Genomic DNA, 6000 nt, shown 5'->3' with positions numbered 1-6000 from the left:
AATTTATTGTTTTTTTAAAAAAAAATCAGATATTCAGACAGAGGGAAATTATTGGATATATTGGTTCTAAATTAGATCCGAAGCAAAAAAGAGACAGAAAGCGAATGCTTTTATATTTGATCACCATCAAATGATCACTGCGGAAGAAATCAATATTTTATTGATGAGCATTATCACTGTAATTTTGTTTCTTTGTTTCTCAGCTTTTTAGCAGAATGTTGTCTATTTTCAACACTTCCCTTTCCTCCACTTTCTTTTATCTCCCTGTAACAGTAGGTACCCATAGAAATCTAACAGTCAGGAATTCATTCCATTCATTTGACAAGGTGGAGATATTCACACAAAAAAGGAAATGGTGATAAATGTGTTAGTCTTTGAAATGTCAGCGAAACTTCTGGAATTTCTTTTGCCATCACCGAGGCTGAGGTTAGGAAGGAGATGGGGTACCCAGCACTAATTCAATACATTTTGGTAGCCAAGTTCTACAATAAATAGATTGTCAAAATCAAAACATATGAGATCGACCAAGTCATGCTGGCAAGTAAATCACATATATGCTTCTCCCCTTTCTAGCAGACAAAATAAAATACTCATGAATAAAATAATTATTTGTTGTTCTTTCATTCCCAATTTCATTTCTCTAAGCCCCAGCAGTCCCCAACCTTTTTGGCACCAGGGACCGGTTTCATGAAAGATAATTTTTCCATGGATTGTGGGGGGGGGTGATTTCTCTTTCACTTGCTTGCCCACCGCTCACCTCCAAATGTGTGGCCCAGATGTTGATGTTTTTCGTTTTGATACAGAAGGATTTAATAATATCCTATCCTATCCCATCCCACTGAGAGTAACTTGAGGAGTGTAGTTCAACTCTTAAAAGAAAGTCAACAGTGAAGTGGCAAAAGATATAATTGGACAAAGTTTAATTATACAAGTCTAGAGGAAATTATTAAGGTGAGCGAAGGGACCACCCCCAAGAAATGAACAAGGTACATGAAGGATAAAATTCACTATTTGCAAATGCAAATGAATATGCATCAGAGGGGGAGAAAATGTAGAGCGATGCATATGCTGGTTTAATTAGTTTTAAATTAGCCATATTCATGCAAAGACCAGCTCTCAGGCACATTATGGACAACTCCAGGAACTGCTGTGCTCAGAGTGCAGCTGTGACCCAAATCCAGAGTTAAGTGATTTAAATAAGAAATCAGCAGAGAAAAGCAAAAATGCCACTTTGGCTTAAAGTTCAGTGGAGCATGCCTTCTTCCATTCTTCCCCACCAAGCATTGCACATTTACAAAGCTCTGGAATGAGTCAGGAGCACTGCTGGGATATTTAATTTATCCAAGCAGGGCAGCACGAGACCCTTTACGGGAAATCATTACTGAACTCATTGGAGATGGTGTATGTATCTCTGTGAGTGCAACACAACCTGCCTGATCACTGAAGCCATTTCCATACAGGTGGGATTTGCTGGCCAGCAAGTCAGTGTCAATGGATGGGCAATACTGAACATCAAAAAGAACGTCTTAGGTTAGAAACAGAATTCTACATTTTTCAGCCTGCACTATCAAGTTATTTTGCTCTTGCATTGTGTGTGTATGTGTGTGTGTGTGTGTGTGTGGGCTGAAAACTGACAAGAGGGGAACCAACATTGTTTAGACTGTCTACAGGACTGTGTAAATATGGTGTGAGTGTATTTGAGGTTGGGACAAGAACACCCAGAAAGCCATGGAGTTGAAAGGATGGGAGGAAAAGTCTTGATTTAAATCTTGGGGCCAATAGGTTCATTGTAGGAGATGACCAGGTTGACCATTTTGAATTCCATTGACTCTTTTTTTTACCACCAATTTGCCTGGACTGTTCAGATAGTAGTTCAGATTCTTGTAGACAGCTTAAGTTTACAATAAACCTTTATGTTCATTTGAATTGCCTGGATCCCCTGATTTCCTTGACAGGCCTCACAGGGCTTGATTCCTGCATTCTGCAGGAGACAGATCTGCAAAAACATGGGCTTGTTTTGTCTGCAAACAACTATGCATCATTTATTTGTTTTTGTTTTTTACTTACTTGCATTCTATCTTTATTATTTTTACAAATAACTCGAGGAGGCAAACACATCAACACACCTTCCTCCTCTTATTTTCTCCAAACAACAACCCTGTGAGGTGGGTTGAAAAATCACTTTGAGGTTTATGCTGATTTGACAAGGTGGGTTACATTAAGCTAATAGGCATAATGGGGATTTAATCAGTTCTGAAAGCTGCAGATGGAGTGCTGCTGATGTGAGTTAGTCAAGGTGATGCCTGTCTCAATGCACTGGGCAGGATCCCAGACCCAAGCATCTCAAAGAGAGAATCAGATGCCACCCTGCCTATGTTTTGGGGATCAATCAAGGTGCTGCCATCTGGTGGAACTTTTAAAATCAGCATATATATATATATATATATATATATATATATATATATATATATATATATATATATATATATAAAATTATAATTTAAAAATATATTTAATAATTAAAATATATATTTAAAATCAGCAAACATATAATCCCTTTTGAGGGTTTTGAAAATGGAATTGAAACCTAGCAAGTAAAATAGCAAATACTTTAAGCAAATTAGGACAGTAAATGGTTTCCTTAAAAGCATTTTACTCCCTGTATATTAAGAAAATATTATCCAACTAGTTTTAGTTGCTTTTAAAACAATTGCTGAATATTTCAGGTCACTTATTTCCTGAATGAATAAACTAAAATATAACTCTGTGTCATAAAATACCATAGAAATAACCAATGAACAATAGATCTAGAGAAGCATGGAAGAAAGAGACAACTGTAGTAACCAGGATATTCTTAATTAGGTAACAGAAACCCTTTTTAAACCCTGAACACTAAGAATAGTATACAGGCTAAAGCTGAATGTGTGCAAAATCTTCAACCCATTTATCTCTTTAAAAGCAGAGAAGCAATAAAGGAGGTTATTTATGAAAAAAGTGCTTTACGTAGCTTTCTATGCTCCTATTAAACAATTATCTGTGTTGTTACCATCAACCACTTTTCATCTCCACTGTCACTCATATTATAAATATTTCTCCACTGTTTCTTTGTCAAATGCAATTCCAGAGCAATCTGCGTTTGTAAAGTTAAAGAAGCAAAACAATAATTGTAAAAGTTAAATAGGTGAACAAACATAAAGCAAGCAAGTAAAAACGAAACTGTGTATTGCAAATTAAACTTCATTTCAGCAATTCAAAACTCTCTCTAAGGGACCTAGAAAAATAGAGGTAGTTGTAATTGGCCCTGAAAAAAAAAAACAAATTAATGCCAACAAAAGGACATTCTGAATTCAGAGCCCAAAGGAGGACTATCTTCTTAAGGACTATTGCTGTTTTTTGGTTATTGTTCAAATTCTTCTTTTCCTTCATGCTCTTGTCTTATATAATTTTTTTTAATAAAAATATATAATTCTTGTATTCTGCAAGATGTTAGGGATATACTTACATGAAAATAATAGAAAATACACTTATTCTATCTCTTTTTTTGTCTAATAATAGCTGCATTTGCACTAGGGAATAACTCTAGATTTTTGAGCTGCTTGGCATTTCAATTGTGAGTAAATGGGCTTTCCTAAATGGGCCTATAAGTGCAAGTGTTTCCAGGAACAAAGATCTCAACTGTGATATCATGAGGAAAACCTCTTGGCATTTCATTCCCTCTAACAAGATTTTTAAGCCAAGAATTCCAAATCTCAGCTTGCCAAGCAAGAGACAAACCAGACCTAATGCTCTCCATGGCTACAAATTCCTGGTTTCTGTAGCCACTTCTGCTTGCAAGCGGAGCCAAGGAGGAGTGAACCTAGTTGATTACCAAACAGGCTTATCACTTTGTGTGAGCTCAGTAATTAACGATAGCAAAGAAATGAACCCACCAAAACTTATGTTTTTTGCCTCTCACACCACAACATTGCAGAAAAGCCTCTGTGAGAACAGAGGCCAGGGATGTCAAACTGCCAGCCCGTGGGCCAGATGTGTCATGGCAAAACCGCACCCACCCCATTGCTGGCAATGGAAAAAAAGTCACGATACGTCGTAACACATCACATGATGTCACGAGTTTGACACCCCTGCTCCAGGCCAATCTTTCTCAACCATAGCAGTTTAAAGATAGGCGGACTTCAACTGTCAGAATTCTGGAAGTTGACATTCATTTATCTTGAAGTTGCTAAGCTTGAGAAACACTGCATTAGGCCCCGAAGAAGAGAGGGAACAATCAAAACTTGATTAGCATCCAGTTTGGGTCATCACATTATAAAAAAAAATGTCGAGACTTTGGAAAAGTGCAGAAAAGAGCAACTAAGATGATTAAGGACCTAGAGACTTAAACATATGAACAACAGTTGCAGGAATTGGGTATAGCTAGTCTAGAGCAGTGGTTCTCAACCTTTTTAATGCCGCGACCCCCAACCGGTCGTAAGTCGAGGACTACTCAACCGGTCGTAAGTCGAGGACTACTCAACTGGTGCAGCACCGTTTGCAGAATGGGACTTTTGGCGGGCTCAGCAGGGCAGAGACAGCCTGGACAATTCCTATTGGCTTTTGAAAGCCAATAGAATTAGACTCTATTCAAGAGAGTCTATTCTATTGGCTTTCAAAAGCCAATAGAATAAAAGGGAGTAGCACAGCTAAGGAAAAGGGGGAAAAAAATGGCAGACTGCATTGTTTGGCAACCCCTGTGAAATGGTCGTTCGACCCCAAATGGGGTCCCGACCCACAGGTTGAGAACCACTGGTCTAGAGAAAAGAAGGACTAGGGTGACATGATAGCAGTGTGCCAATATTTGAGGGACTGCCATAAAGAAGAGGGGTCAATCTATTTTCCAAAGCACCTGAAGGCAGGACAAGAAACAATGGATGGAAATTAATTGTTACAGGTGTTATGTTTACCTTATATGCAGTTTTATCATTCATCTCTATTGTATTTGTTTCCTGTGTCACATTGTTACTCTATGATTCATCTCTGTAGTTCCTGTGAACAATTAACCAGTGGAACAGCTTGTCTTCAGAAGTTGTGGGTGCTTCATCACTGGAGGCTTTTAAGAAGAGACTGGACAACCACTTGTCTGAAATGGTATAGGGTCTCCTGCTTGAGCAGCGGGTTTGACTGGAAGACCTCCAAGATCCCTTCCAGCTCTTTTCTGTATGACCGTGTATGAGCAAGCCTTGATTAGAAGAATCATACAGTGTATTCAGGCTGTTCCATTTATCCTCTCATACTGAGCAAATGGCTAGCCAAGAGCAAGCCTTTTCAGTAGAATTCCCTCAGATTTGGAATGTCCTCCTCACAAAGACATGCTCCTCATTATCTTCTTAGAAGTAAGCAAAGACCCTTTTTTTTTCCACCCCTGGCTTTTGATAAAGTGTATTTATTCATTCATTCAGCTGATATAGTTGCCATCTCATATATATGACTCTGGGTGACTCACACACTGATAAACAGTTGTTATTGCCATTTTTACATTATCCTGGACTCTTTCTTATTTCATTGCTTATGTATTTTCTAGAATATTTTAATCATTTTATTCTTTCCCAGTATTTTAACCTACTGATTTCATTATTTGAATTTATTTCTTTTTTAAATTTCTGCAACATTTTTTTAGTGGGAAGTGGCAAATAAATGTTTGGAATAATGTCTTGTGCCAAGCAAATAATATCTGGGAACCACCAGCTTCAAATCTCTTATTTACTGCTTATATATTCTTACTGTTGGCACTCACACTTTAAAGGCATTGTTGAACTAAGTGATGAATGTGGTCACATTGGCAATTTTTAATTTGAAATAAAATGCAAAGCTTTAATGATTTCTGCTGGGAGCAATTAATTATTAATGTATTTCTCCCAGCCTTTATAGCAGCAGGTGAAATTAATTAGAAGAGTCCAGATTAGAATTAATTAATTAGAAGTATTGGATCTTGGGTGAAAATCAGGCTGCAAAAATCTGGCT

The sequence above is a fragment of the Crotalus tigris genome, unplaced genomic scaffold, assembly GCF_016545835.1.
Source record: "Crotalus tigris isolate CLP2741 ecotype Arizona unplaced genomic scaffold, ASM1654583v1 scf7180000020074.1721668, whole genome shotgun sequence".
NCBI lineage: Eukaryota > Metazoa > Chordata > Lepidosauria > Squamata > Viperidae > Crotalus > Crotalus tigris.
This window is presented reverse-complemented; position numbering follows the sequence as displayed.